The sequence below is a fragment of the Protopterus annectens genome, chromosome 3.part1, assembly GCF_019279795.1.
Source record: "Protopterus annectens isolate FY-2018-M chromosome 3.part1, PAN1.0, whole genome shotgun sequence".
NCBI lineage: Eukaryota > Metazoa > Chordata > Ceratodontiformes > Protopteridae > Protopterus > Protopterus annectens.
This window is the reverse complement of record NC_056732.1, coordinates 741,928,204-741,943,220: the sequence shown is the minus strand read 5'-3', so window position 1 is coordinate 741,943,220 and position 15,017 is coordinate 741,928,204.

The following is a 15,017-nucleotide window of genomic DNA, read 5'->3' as shown; positions in this document are numbered from 1 at the left end:
CAAATGGTCTGTGGTAGGCTGCTAGAACGCGCACACGGGTGGGCAAACTAACTCTATAGATAGTACATTGTCTACATTTAATTAGTATTAAGCAACATACATTTACACAATCTTGTTGGGGGGGGGTCTTCTCAGTAGAATTTTTCTAAGTAGAAGTTTTCTAAGTACCAGCTTCCTCTAGATCAGGTAATTGCCATATCCAGTTTTAGATCGCTTACTCACTACGCTGCCTCCATGATTGGACCAGTATTAGGTCATGTTTGCTTCATCTCTAAAATTTCTTCTACTGTAAAGTCCAGGATGTTAAAGAGCATCTCTGCTGACAAATTTGCTTCAACCCCCCCTCCCAAGATTTTGAGAGTGGGTCTATATGTTAGCAGTGGGGATCAACACAGAAAATAACTCTTTACAGTTTTTTCTTCTTTCTGCTTGTTTCTCACCATCATCAACTCTTGTCTAGTTTATTTTCCTTCTTTTTTCACTGGAAATTTATTTGGAAATATTGAGGGCAGTCTGTTCCTCTTATCTGTACCAGAAGCCTGCTGGACTGCTTGTGCAAAAGAACTTCTTGTCTTGGGTATATTTCTCTTTAAAGATTGTTTAGCCCCCTCAGGGCAGGTGAGTGATTTGAGCATTGTTTTGTTAAGTGAAACACTGCAAGAAAATTCAACTGAGCCAGGTATCCCAGTTCACTACATTGTCTAGGATATGGAGCCATCATCTTCTGTACAGGGCCACAGCATAATCTGCAGTAATACAGACAGGGAGCCCACCAATACTTAGCTTGGTTCCAATGTTTTGGGCTTTGTTTAGGATCTCTTCTCTCTCTGTATAGATGTGACATTTCACTATAAAATGCCAAGAAATCTAAAATGTTGTAGTACAGAAGGTGATCTTATGGGGTTGTTCAGTCACTGGTAAGGAGTGTAACCACAGTGAGGTAGAAAATTCTTTTTTAATATAGGTAGATGGTTCTGCATTTTCCACTTGTTCACGTAGTCTAATTATTCAAGATTTATTCCTACAGGCTCAGTTGGCAAGTTCTTCCACCTTTTTCTGCAACTGAATAACATGAACTTGTAAGTTTTGATTCTAAGTGGAATGTTTTGCCTTAATTGTCCCCTAGTGCTACTTGTATGGAAGCCCAAAGATTGTCATGGCTGATTGTAATGACTTTAATTTGTAAAACATCTCCTACTGTTGTTTTCATTGGTACTGATAGCCTCCATTACATTGGTAATGGCTGAGCACTTTAGGAACATGTGCTTCGCAGTGATTGCTGATAGCTAATAATACTTTATTCTGTACTTGCATGAGTAGCGATTTCCTTTATGGCTGTGTCATCCAGACTACATGCATGTGTGGTCCTCTTTTATATATTGCATTTTTTGCATGCACATGTTGTTAAATATACCAACCATGTAGTTTTACAATGCAATAACTTCTTCTTCTTCTTTCGGCCTTTTCCCGGTTAGGGGTCGCCACAGCGGATCATCTGTCTGCTCATGATTGGCAGTGGAGTTTTACAGTGTTGAGTTGCCAGCTCAGCGCCCCACCTTCCACAGAAGGCACACAGATGCACACACTCACACCTAGGGCCAATTTAGAGTGTCTAATCCACCTACTGCATGTCTTTGGGATGTGGGAGGAAACCGGAGCACCCAGAGGAAACCCATGCGACCACAGGGAGGACATGCAGACTCCGCACAGAAGGCACCCCAGCCGAGGATCAAACCGGAGATCCTCTTGCTGTGAGGCGGCAACGCTAACCGCTGCACCACCGTGGCAATGCAATAACTATTAAATATATATTTGTTTATCTTCTGAAATTTAATGGATAAACATATTGTTAAGACTGATAAACTGAAAAGTGCTGCAACAGAAGAATTTCCATACAGTTTAAGCACATATTATTTTGGGGAGAAATAAATATGGAATGTTTATTACATTAGAAGCTGTAATCCAGTGCAAGTGAAGAAAAACATTCTGCAAAATAATGCTTTTAAGTTATTCATAATGCTATTGAACTTAACAAAGCACAGGAGATTCTGATTGCAGAGGAAAGCAGATTTATGGAATGTGGCTGATCTGAGTGTTCGTTAGATAAGGAGTCAACCTATGTAAGTTGTAAAAAAGAGGTGTTGGGGTTTTGCATAATGGTTAAGGTGTTTACCTCAAAATCACACAGTCCAGGGTTTAATCCTCACATTGGGATAATTGGCTGGGCTTAAAATGGCAAGGGTATCTAGATACTATGAACCTATGAACCTATAAAGGATTCTGTGAAGTTATTGCATATCTCCCCAGTGAGAGTGAAAATATAAGAAAATCTGTTAATGCAGGATGGAATGGGCTGCAACATAATTTATAAGCTGTTAATGTGTAAGAAAATACATTATTAAGTGAAGCAGGGATATTTGCAAAGTAATAACAATGTCAATAATGGTGCATAAATGAATTCCATACACATGTGTGTAGCAACAATGTACAAGAACATTGAAACCACGTGGACAGTGTTTGTGCTGTAAGATTTACTAAAGGTAAAACTCATTGAAATGCTTTAACTGCAACATTTATCCAGTTATCTGTAACACAAATGCATCAAGTCATCCTGTCTTTAGTTGATATGCAAATTGTAAGTCCGTGCCACTGGTATATTTAGCAACATGTATATTCAAAACAAATTTATATAGGAAAACAAAAATTAATCTGCATGTTTGCTTTCTCTAAAATCAACTAACTGGTTGTCTGATAATAACAGTATCTGTCTGCTTGAGATGACATGGTCGACAGACCACGATGCTTTGCCACAGATGGCCTGCCCCTGTCGCCCCTGGGATTCTGGATACTGGCTAAGGCTCTTGCTGCCCCTATAGTGCCTTTTTTAGGCAAGGTTCAAATAACAAATTCACCACCATAACAGGAACAGGCAAGCAAAAACTGAGGGTAATGCTACTCAATGCTAGAAGTCTAAATCTCAAAATGCACTCACTGGAGGCAATCCTTAAAATGGAGAACATCGATATCTGTGCAGTGACTGAGACCTGGTTCAAGGCTCCAGAGAGCACCCCTGCACTACCAGGCTATAACACATACCACACTTTTCATCCATGTAACCTGGACCGAAACACCAAAGGTGGAGGTGTGTCCGTATTCATTAAGGATATCCACACCTCCAGGCTAGTTGCTCAGCACAATGCATCCGAGGTTATCCAAGTGCAACTAACTCTGGGCAAAACTGCAATCGAAATTGTAGCTTGCTACAGATCCCCCACCATGCCCCAGGATTCCCACTCCTCTTTTCTTGATGTACTGGGAAATATTAAGGTTCAACAAAACACCCTAATAATGGACGATTTCAACTACCCCACCATTAACTGGGAAAACTACTTGTGTACCAACTCCTTAGCTCAACGCTATCTGGAATTCATAAACTCCAATGCCCTGGATCAATTTATCCACACCCTCACCAGGGGCAACAATATCCTAGACCTAGTCATTACCAACATGAGTGACCGGTGTTCCACACCTGAAGTCAACTCCTCGTTGGTCAGATCCGACCATAAGCTAATCACCGTTGATATCCACATCCTGCCCCCACCCCCCCCCCCATTAAGGAAACCACAGTAAAAAATTTCTCCAAAGCCAACTTCATGCTTCTTAAGACAGAAGTGGTGAACTTCATGACACCCAAGCAGTTGGAAAATACAGTTACAACTGCTGAATCCTACACAAATGCACTCTATAAGCACTTACACGAGTGCATGGATCGTGCTATCCCAAACAGAACCAAGACGCTATCCTCCAAAAAAAGGAAGCCAATCTGGTGGTCCCCTGCCAAAAAACAAACTGTACAACAAAAGGAAGAAACTGTTACAAAAGAGTGTAAAATCCCATGAGTGGAGGAGCTCCCTGGTCAGCCTCAGTAAGAAGCTGAGATCCCTTATAAGATCCTCCAAAGCAAGCTACAAAAACAAAATTGCCACTAATTCCAAGGATAACCACAAAGCATTCTATAGCTATGTCAAGAATCTCGATGGCAACACTCAGATCTGCTCTGAGTTACAGCACAAAGGCATGAAAATTACAGAACCAACTGATATTGCCAACATCCTGGCAGATAGATTCAGTGCTAACTTTAACCCCCTCTCACCCCTAAAGGGCCCATATCTATACAGGAAGAATGCAGAGTCCCTGTAATCACAACTATGCAGGTAAAAGCTGTACTCTCTAAAGCCAGAAACACAGCATTCATGGGACCGGGCAACATCCCAGGCTGCGTTTTACATGAACTTCAGAATGAACTGGCTCCCTACTTAAGCACCATGTTCAATAATAGCCTTGGATCAGGCTTTGTGCCCACTGAATGGTGCACAGCAACAGTTATCCCACTCCACAAAGGGGGAGCCACCACTGATCCCGGGAACTATCGACCTATTAGCCTGACGAGCCTGGTCTGCAAAGCCATAGAACGTATCATCATAAAACTCATAAACAAAGACATTGGAAACCTCCAAACTCTGGATCCCACCCAGTTCAGGTTTGTGAAAGGCAGATCATGCCTCCTGAACCTGATCAACTTCTTTGAGGCAGTCACCAAATCCATAGATGAGGGTAAGGTGGTTCACACAGCCTATCTTGACCCCGTCAAGGCTTTTGACACCATCCCCCATTCTGGAATCATAGCTAAACTCACTAAACTAGGTATAAATCCCTATGTCACAAGATGGGTTGCCAACTGGCTCACTGACAGAACCCACACTGTAAAAGTTGCAGACTCCAAATCTGACCTCAAAGCAGTGGCAAGTGGAGTACCACAGGGTTCTGTCCTGGGACCACTCCTGTTTGGTATCTACTTCTCTGAAGTACAGGCTAACACAGAATGCCTCTGGCTAATGAAGTTCGCAGATGACTGCAAACTAGGAGCCATAGTCAAGTCCCCAAATGATGTGGACATCCTACAGAAGGGCCTCGCTGAGACAGATGCCTGGTGTCAGAGCCATGGCCTCAAGTTCAATGCCAAAAAGTGCAGTGTCATCCCCTTTTACTAAAAACTCTGTACCCATGAACTACCACATAGGCAGCAATCTACTTAACACCGAATGCATGATAAGAGACCTTTGATATTCACATCACCACAGTAGTCAGGAAGTCCTTCTACGTGGCACACCTCATCGTAAAAGGGTTCTCATCCAGGAAAAAAGAGGTCATTGTTCCCCTCTACTCGACACTCATTAGACCCATTATAGAGTACAACGCCCCTTTTGGAATGTACCTCACAAGACATCTGCAGCAGCTGGAAAGGTCACAGAAGTACCTCACAAAGAGGATTATTGGCCTCAAACAAATGCCCTACACTGACTGCCTCAAAAAACTCCAGCTTTACTCTATAGCATATCGCCTACTCCGAGGTGATCTCTCCCTAACATATAAAGCTATGTCAAACCCAGAGCTGTTGGATATGCTACACCTAAAGAAATCCCAATCCCTCCGAGCTACACGCTCTAGGGACCTAAACCTTGTAACCACAATAAACAGGACATGCTGGAGGGATAGATTCCTGTCCCAGAGACTTCCCATACTTTAGAACTGGCTACCCATCTATGTCAAGCAAAGTTCTTCATTAGCACTCTTCAAGAAAAATATTGATGCATGGATGGGAAATAGGAAATACACCCCGGAGATCACTTCTGTGTCTCTGCTTGACAGTGGCACAGGAAAATAACTTTCTTGGGTGACATAAGCCAGGGAACCTTGTTGGCTAGGCTTACCTAGGCCCTTGGGCCGATAGCCTAGTACCTACCTATGAACCTATGAACACATGGTTAAAGTCACAGATAGCACCTCTGAAAGCAAAAACAATTACCATTAGTGTACCTCAGGGCTAAGTACTGGATCATATCTTATGTGACATCTATTTCTCAGGTTTTCAGGCCAACAACCCTGTTCTGTGGTTACCTACATTTGTAAATAACTTAAAAGTTGGGGTAGTTATTTGATCTTCCACAGACTCACCATTGCACCAACAACTGTGCAAGGATAATAGTCTCAAAATATGTGTGGAAATATAGCATTCTTTGTTTTGGTTAAAAAAAATTCACTTCCCATATAGGTCCCAAACTCCTGTAACATGACACTACCACAATACAGGTAAGCACATTTGTTGATATTTCCTTATCCTTTGACCATGATATCTTTGCAGGAATTTGGAATGTTTTCTGCCTGGCTCATCTAATTAACAAAGGCATCTTTACTAGATTGCAAGCTGTATTAATTTATCTTTACTTGCATCTCATCAGACTTGTTTTTGAATATAATACAATTTCAGCATATATTTCTCTAAACATATCACTCAGCTTTAGAGACCACAGTGACTCATAACTAAAATGATCAGTGACCTGTAACATTTTAGTTATCAGGACATACTGGCAGCCATCTCTCAGTACTCAATCTCTTACACTCTCAGTCATGGAGATCTGTGTCTAGCCTTTCAAGCCATGAAATATCCCACCCTCATTGATCTCCTCTTCTTTCACAGAACAAGTGGTACCTCAAATGTTTGGTTAACGAAATTAAACCTTCATCTATAGATAAATAAGACACATGTACATGATAGATTCATGCATCATGTATCCTTTACCTCTGTAACAACCACTGCATGTTAAGCAGAGTGGTACTATTGTTACCTTTACGGTAAACCTAGACAATTAGATGAGTAGCTTCAAATTCTCCCCTGTTCTTCATTGTCTTACCCTTCCTGTGACTGGAGGGAACTCTTGAATATATATATATATATATATATATATATATATATATATATATATATATATATGGGTCTACTTTACATAATCGAACATCCAGATGCTCGACTTTCATATGGTTGAGACCATATGATCGAACATCTGAATATTCAAAAATGTGAAAAAAAAAAAAAAAAAAACTAAACAGTGCTAGCAGGGGGACAAGCCCCCCCCCCCACTGCACCCCCTGCACCCCCCACCCACGCTATTTAAATATACTAACTTCGAAATCCCACTACATTGCGGTAAAGGGAAGTCTCCCCATTCTGCGGTCTATGGAGATCCCCATTCTGACCGGTCGAGCTTTTAAAAATTCGATCATATGGTCTCGGCCATATGAAAGTTGAGCTTTTAAAAGTCTGACCATCTGAAGGGGACCATATATATATATCTGCACACACACATATATATATATATATATATATATATATATATATATATATATATATTTATTTATTTTTGTATTTTTGACTAGGGTTATAATGGTCTGCAGAGTGACTACCATGAACTTACTTATGAACCTGTAATATGTGGTTACCATAAACTGGAAGAACATCACCATGAGTCTAACCATTTGGTATGTTTCAATTTCAATATCTACAACAGCTGTTTCATAACCCAAGACATATTAAGGAATCTACTAAATGAACTTCAACCAATAGAAGGTAAGCAGCAATGCCAACTAAGAGTACAGCTTGAATGACGTTTCAGTAAAACAAACTTAATGATAGAGAAGAAATAACAAATGCGATTGAACTTTTTTGGGTACTTTTCTGTTAAACACCTACCACGTCTTCACGCTGCTGTGTTTCAGTGCTATTTTATCATTCATGCAGGACTGACAAATGTGATGTGAAAACAATCATTTTCATTAGGTAAGGTTACTTTTTTTTTTTATTATTTCATTTGGCAGGCAAGCAGTACTGCAGAGATGAATGTCTTGTGTGGTGCTGCGCGGTCGCAGTTTTTACATTCTGGAGAACGACTCCTTTTATTTGCATGTGAGGGCTGACTGAATAAACTGGGGACTGTGAGCTTTGGCAAGACCTTTTTTAATGGGTATTGTACTGCATTACAACTGTGAAGACTTTTTCAGAGCCCCTCGCGTAGCTGAAAACATACAGATGCAATGCAATGGGTTCTTTATAAAGTTTGCAGTTGCTGATTTGACAGCAGTACACATTAATCCTGAGAATATATGGTAAACATCACCCGATCCAAGCATATCCAGTAAATGTTATGAATCTTTTCACCTTCTCTTCTAATGGTATTCCCCTACATTAACCTTCTTCTCTAGTGAGACAGGATTCTCTTGTAAGTATTATACTGAAAAGGTAACTAGCTTCTGGCCGAAACTATTTGTAAAAAAAAAAATAAAACCTCACGCAACTGGTAGGGGATTAATGGTGGACTGCAGCTATTTCTGCAATGTCCAAATGGTCCTGTACACCTAACATGACAATAGACACTTGTCAGTCAGTTGTGCAGAAGTAATTGTCACCCAAAAACTTGTGTCTGGTGCGGAAATACCAGTGAAATACAGCAGCGCAAACTGGTAGGGGATTAACGGAAAAGTACCCTTTTTTGATTTGTTTGACAGTCATAATTTAAGTTTTGATATGTGCATTTAAAAAGTACTATCACTACATTTTGTTGCAGATAATGCTAACCAGAGAGAAGAATTGAAAGCATTTGAAAACTGGCTGATGTGGTTGTGTTTTAGTTATATTTATTTGAGTAAATTAGTTTTATTTTACATCTAAGTGGCTGGATATTTATCTTTGTATTCATATTGATCCTCTCCTTTTGAATGCCTAGAACAGGCAATAGCATCTAGCATCTTTTTTTCATATTCTAGGCAGTGTTGCATTGCCATCACTGAGCAGAAGTCATATAGTTCCACTAAAAGAAACTGAGTATAAACCCAGTGCCCAACTGTGATAACAAAATTCTATGAAGCCCTAATTTGGCACCTGTGTAACAAAAGGACATATGTTGGTCACCTATGTGAGTTCTTCCCAAACATACCAACGGAAAAATACCTGCATGAACGGCTTGTGCATGGCTATGTAGTGTATCCGACCAAAAAAGAAAAAGCCAGTACCCAACATCTCCTGTGGCTTGTTACAAAACACTTTTATTACATGACCGATAGTCAATAATACACCAGTATGGTTATACCGGTTTCGGCAAAAGCCTTCTTCAGCAACCAAACTTGAAAAAGTGAAAAGATGTAACTGGCATTGATATCTCCCTTATATATGGTGTCCAATGACGCCCTCTAGTGCACATAAGAAATACTACCATATCAATAATAATATATGTCATAAAAATTTAAACAATTGTTGTCATGTTACAAACATAATTAACTAAACAAAACAAAGAGCACTTTGTATTAATACAAATATACAATTTTGTGTGAAGATGTTTCAAAATTGGTCATTTAACCCAGGAGAAAAGAGGGTCCCCAATTTAATAATCCACATTTTCTCTTTGTTTGTTAACATTTCATGTAGTGTGTGAGCCTCTTTATTCCTGAACCTAATGTGCTCAATGACCATGAAACTGAAGAATCCCATCGGATGTTTAAGCATGTGTTTAAATAGAGAACTCAAACCTTTCTTATTTTTGATGTCACTTAGATGTTCTCCAACCCTTATTTTGAAGGGTTGGGATGTTTGTCTCACATAAAATGCCCGACAACTACATTGGGCTAAATAAATAACCCAAGTAGTGTTACAACTGGCAAAAAATGGGACATTGTATACATGTGGAGAATTTTAGGACGTAAAACTATTTGACTTCAACACTCTTGGATAATAAATACAATGACCACATGGATAACAACCCAATATCAATTGACCAGTCATTGTCATTTGTTTGGTTAAACCTGAACCCTTGTCATAAACCCTTTTATAATGGCTGAATAAGGATCCCAAAGACCACCCCTTCCGAAAAGAATAGAAACATCGATCACCAATATAGTTGTTTAAAGTGTCATCTGATCTTAATAGATGCCAGTGTCTATGAATAATATTCATAAAACTATTAGTGTTTCTCCCATAAGTTGTAATTAATCTGAGTACCTGTGATTTTTCAGTATCCCGAACCCGATATGACAACAACTGTGATCTATCCTGTTGATTGGCAAACTGACTGGCCCTAGTGATGTCACCCACTTGATATCCCCTATTCTTAAACCTAGATGTTAAATCTCGTCGGTGATGGTCGTATATGGAGGAATTTGAACAATTTCTCTTAATAAAGAGAAATTGTGATTTGGGGATATTCTTGATGACATAGACATGTTGTGGGTGGAAACTTGTAGCATGTAGTAGGGTGTTGAATTGTGGAAACTTCCTAAATACTTCACTCTCCAAATTGTCCAGATGTGTTCTCCTAACTGACACATCCAAGAAAGTGATGTCTGATCTAGAGTAAGTCAACTTAAATTCAACACCCTACATATTGCAATTCAAATATTCCAAAAATTCCAAAAGGAATTCCTCATCTGCTCTCTACACCAACCAACAGTCATCAAGATATCTCTCCCCAAACATATCAGGAAATTATAATAAGACATACAAGTATAAAATGCTCCCTTTGGAATATTAGTGCAACTCAAAGCTGAATTTGTCTTATCTATATTGTCTTTGGTTCAGGGAGCTTTGGTAATGCCATGCCTGAAGTGTGCTTAGTATTATAAAATACATATGAGTTTTACATCTAATATAAAATCAAGACAATAAAAATAAATCATGGATATGTGTTTTATTTCTCAACCTGATAAGAAGTTATATACGATCCCTTTAAAGAAATTAACTGTAGTGCAACATGCCAGACTATGACAGTGAAATATTTGTGAAACATTATAGGGTTATTCAGAAATGCCTATCCTTCTACAAAGCATTGTAAACCAGGATCCTGTGTGTTTTCATTGTCAACAGTTGAATGGAAAGCAGCTAGTTATGTATCTGGAATGTACATTTTTTGCACAAAACATGTATTCAGAAAGCTGAGCTAGCCACTTTCCTTCAGCTTGTGGAAATAAAATCATGCCAGACCACAGAGCTTAGCATTTCACAGAAGCAATCAATATTTCTAAATTTCCTGCTATCTCATCACCAGTGTTTAAAAAGCAATATGCTAATCCTTAAAAACAAATTGATGCATTCTAGTAAAACACTTTAACAATTAATCTATAAATTTACATATAAACTGGATAGTGGATGTACTTTTAGATGCTATGGCACTATGCCAGGTAATCCTATGGCTAGGCTTGTAAAGGCCCCAGGGCCATTAACCAAGTACACACCTATGAGCCTATAAGGTTATTTAGCAGCTGGATAGTGACATTCTGAATGCCAAATCATGATCTATCATAATACATTCTTGTTTCCTTTTTCTGTAGAAATATTTCAGAAAACTTCTGTAAAAACATCACATTCAGGAAATAACAATAATTATTATTTAATTTTTATGTTTATTATGTTATGAAAGCAATATATGCTTAGAATTTTATATATTATATTGTTGTCCCCAAGAAAATGAGTAAAACATGCATGTTTGTTGTGAACAGAATCTAAAGACATCTGGTGAAAGTCTGCTTCAAATTATAGTAAGAAAGTAAAAAAAAAATTGAAAACCAAATTAGGTATTGTGTCTCATTATGCTTTAATAAACAAAACGTACTAGTTTCAACTCCTTCCACATGTATATTATCCACGTTTAGTCTGAACTTTTAAAATGAGTAACTCTCCATTAGTTTTGAAGAAGTCACATAAATGGTTCCACATACATACTGCCCAAGTAAAATGTGACACTTCAGATAGAATCTGTATCTGCAGCTGTACAGGAGTCATATAAATGACCATAACTAAAATATGCAATGATTATATTTTCACACTTCCAGTACAAATTAATAAGCTTCCTGATATGCCAGGCCAAGGACTGTTTAGTAAGAAATACCATACCAGGAAACACTTCAGACAAATATTTCATTAAAGCAATCAAACAGAGCAAGCATTTTCACACTCAAAAGGTACAATTAGATTTGTTTGTTTCTTGTATCAGGATTTACCATCATTTAGCCTAAACCACTTTTGCATGCCAATATTTCTTTAACTGTGATCAACTGAGAGGTACAACTCTGATATTTGATTGTGTTGAATGAAAGAGAAAGAATTAGCCATAGTTGTATATTCAACTTGAAACTGTTAAACACACAGCTTGTCACCTAATATGGCATATCATTGATTGTTTAACAGTGATTATATCATTATCCTTTGATTTCACAGATATCATATCTTCCACATCCAAGATAGCCATATTTTTCTACATCTCTGGTGTTTAATTGAAAAAAAATTGAAAAATGAATAGTCATAGTAATGTGATTCACCTTTTTGCTCTCAAATACATATGCTGCTACTCAAGCCCCACTGGTGATAGGTTAATGGTGATAATGCAATTGCTATTTGCTTTCACGCACAGCCTGTCTCCAAAAAAACAAAGGCACATTCTGTGCAAACCTCTGATGACAGACTATGAAAGTAAAACATATAATAGTTACAGCAATCTATTTCAGATTGATGTTCTCAGATAAATACACTTTATGCCCAACACGCCACATCACTGATTAACAACAATCATTTAACTGCCCTTAGTATGTCTTCCCAAAGAAAGAGACTTTCTATGTTTACTTCTAACGGATGATAGAAATGAAAGTGAAAGAAATAAGCACAGTACTGCATTTTAATTGTAGTTCCTTCAATTGTAAATCAACCTGCAAAAAGTCATTTCAATGATTCTACAAAACTGATCATCTAATTGCTATTAATTTTCACACATAGCATGTTTCATTCAATGATAGCCACTTTAAGCAAGGTGTAATGAAAGTAAACGCTCAGCAAGCTCCTGCCTGGTACCCTGCAGAGTTCTGCAGCAGCAGAGAGACAAAAGAGATACTCTGGAGTGATTAAGTATATTTTTTCTGCATTTTCTTTCTGCCTATAACACTGATTTTTTTAGAGTTTCTGTGATTTAAAAAGGTTGTTTCAGCTACATATTGCACTTATTTTACTGCCTGCACTTTAACAAAGTGGTTTTTGTCTTTAAATTATTTGTTTAACTGTTGCAGGCTACACACTCAAATGTGATAGCCATTTCTGTGTATTTAAATTGTTTTTTTTATTGTATCTGCTTTATTTTCCAAAAAAAAAAAAAATTTGTTTTCCAACCTTTCTAAGCTAATATAGCCAGGTTTTCAGGTTAGTGCTGAATTCAGGGCTGTGTTACAAGTTTCTGTGTTTGCCCATACCTTACTTGGCTAGAAGGAAGTTTCTCTGTTCACCTGTGAGAGAGGGAAGCTTTGAGCAGCCTATCTGTCCCTGGAGGAGTGGTTTCTGCCCAGAATTTAGTGGTTTATTTGCCATTTTGGGCTAATTTCTTTTTCTTTCATTTTCCTGCTATAAAACCCGAATTTGTGAGGTTTTTGCACTTGTATACACCTCAGCAACTTCCTGCATCATGCTCTGCAGAGTTCTACAGCAATAGAAGGACAAAAGAGGGACTTTGGAGTGATTAAGTATAATAAACTTAATTGTTTTGGAGCTAAACCCAGACATGAGCCCATAAAGTCTCTTGACAGTCAGGCAGAAATATTTACTTCAGAAAATCTCTAAATAATATCATAGGATAATGGGATCATATGAGATTACTAGGATATTGACACAGAGATCATTTTAAACCTAGCCATTTCAACCCAATGTAATACCATAGAAGTGCTAGTCAATACCCAAGACTACATTTAGTGATGAATGCCGATGTCCAGGAGGGATGAGGCCTTATTCCCTGTAAGAATTTATGGGGGCCCATCCACTCATCCAGTTTCCTCTTGAATATTGTCATGGAGGTGCTCTGTTTCACATGAATTGGTAGCTTGTTCCAGAGACGTGGCAGTCATTTGGAGAAGTATCTGTGCCTCCAGCAGGTCCTATTTAAGTCACTGGACATATTTAAGTCCCTGGAATGGGTATCCCTAAGCCCATTTGATTTATGGATATGCAACAAGTTCATTGGGTCTTGAATTGCTCTGTAGGCCAGGCATAAGTCTCCTCTAAAAAGTCTATATGATAAGGAGTATATAGACAGGGAATTTAATCGGTCTGTATAAGGCACATGCTGGAGCCCCTTGATTTTCTTTGTTAGAAACCTCTGAGGTCTCTCCAATTGCTGCAGGTGCTTATTAAGGTACATGTTGAATGGGGCATTATACTAAATTATGGACCAGCTATGCAAAAACGAAGTGGATAAGCAATGATGATACAAAAAGGCTGCCATAACAGCTGCATAAAACATGTATTAAGCTAATATCTACATCTTATCTGTATATCTATATCTATATATATTGGGTGGATTTGACATGCTTTGGTGTTTTTTTTTTTTTTTTTATATTGAAAATAAAGAAAAGAGGACCAACACTAAGGTGAACTTTCATTGAAAACACCAAGCAAAAATCCAAAAACAATTTCAGTGATAGCAAACACTGAGCAGAAGAAATACTTTAATTTCGCAGATATCACAAAGCTTTCAGGCTACTGCCCTTCTTAAGTGTGTAGTCAGTTAATTTAGACAAACTCAAATTAAAATCATGTGACACAGCCCCAATCAGGAAACAAGCTCAATTATATATTATAAAATGCATAAACAATAGTTGTAAAACATTATTCATAACTTTTGACTTTTCTAAGAGATTTTTTAACAAACGATTTTTTAGCATTTTAAAACCATTTGTCTCTTCTTCAAAATGCGTTTTGAGTTTCAGTGGGTTATTAATGTAGTTTAGAAAAATAGAAGGGGTGGGGACCAGAATAATAGGCTAGAACTAAATGGGTATGAGTGGATTGTGGGGCTGCAGGCTATTGCTCCAGGAATTAATATGGCTGTTGCCCTGGCATAAATCAAATCTCAGTGTATCAACATATGTATTTTCAACCCACATTGGTTGACAGCTGTCTGAGACAGAGAACCCCAGGCCTAGGGGGAAATGCTCTTTCCTCAAGGATTATGCAGTCTCAGAGCTAGTGTATATAATTATTAGGGGTTGTTGGGGCACAACTCCTCATAAAAACACTTTTGGTTTTGAGTTTGTTGCATGTTCTGAGGATTATCCTCATAGCATGCAGTGTAGGGTATTGATGTGATTAAATCAACATGAGT